At 58.9% G+C, this 2,224-nt stretch overlaps 1 protein-coding gene across 1 annotated transcript in view; it reads left to right on the forward strand.

Moving 5' to 3' along the window:
* Positions 1-1,746: 1,746 nt before the first annotated feature.
* Positions 1,747-2,224, forward strand: part of PRRG3 (proline rich and Gla domain 3) — an 11,048-nt gene continuing 10,570 nt past the window's right edge. Inside the window, exon 1 of the mRNA XM_029931009.1 lies at positions 1,747-1,877. The gene's annotated coding sequence lies outside the window, so the exon portion shown is untranslated. The remainder of the gene's footprint in view (positions 1,878-2,224) is intronic.

Raw genomic sequence — 2,224 nt, forward strand, 5'->3', positions numbered from 1 at the left:
TGTAGGTTGGAGACTGACACTCAGTCCAGCTCTTCACATCAACTGGGCCTCTCCGACCTCAACACTGCTAGCATTTGGCGAGCCTGCTGTGGATGAGGCTCTGTGTTGGATGCGAAGGACACATGAAGAAATAAGGTCCCTGACCCCAAGATAGAGGAGGCAAAAGTGAAGCTCAGGTGAGCAACTGAATGAACTTAATGCAGTTGGCTGCTTGCAACAGCTGACCTGTGCTAGGCTCATACTTCAGCACCAAGCACAGTTGATGTTTTTATCCAACTTGTCCTCTTCACAACATAGTACAAGAGGTACTATTATCATCACTCTCCTTTGACAGATGAGGAAACTGAGGATCACAGCTGATCTGTGGTCTTGTCAAGAGTTGTAGCAGGCAGCAAGCTGGAAAAGGGCTGCTGTTCACCCTTCCCACCCTTGGCATCTGCAGACAGAGTGCTGAGAATGGAACAGTCAGCATGGGCGAGGGCGGAGAATCCCTCACAACCTGAGTACTGGTGTCCGCTGAGCTACGTGGGAAGAACAAAAGCAAGTGCACAGAGGCTGATAGTGGGAGGAGAGGCATTCTGGGCACGGAGGGAACAGAAGCTTGGATGGGGATGTTGCAAAAAGTGCACAAGTCGCAAACCCTAGCCTCACACATTGAAAATAGTGTACACATGGACAAGATTGGAATGGGGACATCGTGGTGGACTAGGAAACCCAGGAAGTAAGTCTCTGAAGAGATCCACACCACTTCTCTTACCAACCAGGGGCCCAGCTCTCTCCCCCTGAACTGAGAGGAGCTCTAAAACATATACAGCCGTTTGGGCCCCCAAGGAGCCCCATTCTTACCCCCAGTGATCTTGATTTTTTTCTGAGAAGGCCTGCCCCACAGGTCAGGGGTTGTGGCCCTCCTGCCTTCATCAAGGAAAGCATAGAGGGACTATACGGGGGTGGGGGGGTGGGGGTGGGGCTCCCGCAGCCCTCCAAGAGCAAGCAAGCCAGGGGAAGACTCTAAGAACAGGCAGAGATGGACGGGAAAGCGCCATTGGGAGTGGGGGAAGGGGTAGGAGAGGGAAGCGCAGGGACAGGGAGGAGCACAAGGACTGTTCAGCTCTGAGAGCTGGACTGGAAGAGGTCTGGGGTGATGGAGGCCTTTCCTCCTATTTTCTACATCCTTGGCGGCAGGGCAGCTTGGTGTTTCTCTGCCTGGAATGCGTGTGGGGGTAGTTCTGGGCATGCCTTCTCAGGATTATTCTGCCCCAAACAGCAAAATAGGGAAAGGGGTGGGGTGGTGGCACCCACTCCAGTAGCAAGGTGGGCTCCAGAGCTGCAGAGAACAAAAAGAACCCAGAAAACCCAGCACGGTGCACTGGCACCCTCCTCGGAAGCTTTGGCAGACCCATACCCTGAGCGCCCAGAGGAGAACCATCCTGCTCTTCCTTAGCATCCCACCTCCTCGCGTGGTTCTCCTTGTACTAGTGTCATCAACCAGCGTCTCGTCCTATCATGCTTAACCTCCCACAGCGCGGCCTCCTGAACCCCTTCCCCGCCCCCCCTCCAGCCCCCCCCCCTCCCGGCGCTCCCCTTCCTCGCCTTAAGAGTTTCCCAAGCCCATTTCCTCCTTTATTTCACTATAGTCTGGCGAGGCAGGCAGGATTCTCCCCATTTACCAGATTTGGCAGGAGAGAAGCCTGCCGTCCCAGGGCAGGGTGGGGAGGAGGTAAGTGAAGAAGCCAAGGTCACCCAGTCATTGGCGGAACGCAGTCTCAACCCAGCCCTTCTGAGGGCCCGCTGGAGCCTTGCTAGGTGGGCCCAGGCTGCTGGCCCGAGCACCTTCTTTTCTCTGCTGGCACTCGGGGGCAGGCTGGCCAAAATGACAGGTGAGCCTGGGTAGGGGACAGTTGGGTAGGGTTCGCTGCGCGGGGCCCCCTGGCGCGTGGGCCTTAGGAGTGGCTGCCCCAGCCTGCCATAGCGCCTGGGCTTCCGAGGGCCAGCGCCCGGAGGCAAGACGGGGTCAGCACCCTTGGCCAGGGGTCCTTGGTGCGCCCCTGGCCCGCCGACCAGGCCCCGCCCCCCGGCGGCACGGGCGGGGGCAGGGGCGGCGCTGGCGGAGTGGGGCGCGGGCGCGCGGTGCTTAGTGCGCGCCGCCGCCCCTCCGGCCCAGCTTGCTGGCCCGCCTTCCGTCCCCCTCGGCCCGCTCTCCTCACCCCCACCCCTCTCCTGTCCT

The sequence above is a fragment of the Suricata suricatta genome, chromosome X, assembly GCF_006229205.1.
Source record: "Suricata suricatta isolate VVHF042 chromosome X, meerkat_22Aug2017_6uvM2_HiC, whole genome shotgun sequence".
Classification (NCBI taxonomy): Eukaryota; Metazoa; Chordata; class Mammalia; order Carnivora; family Herpestidae; genus Suricata; species Suricata suricatta.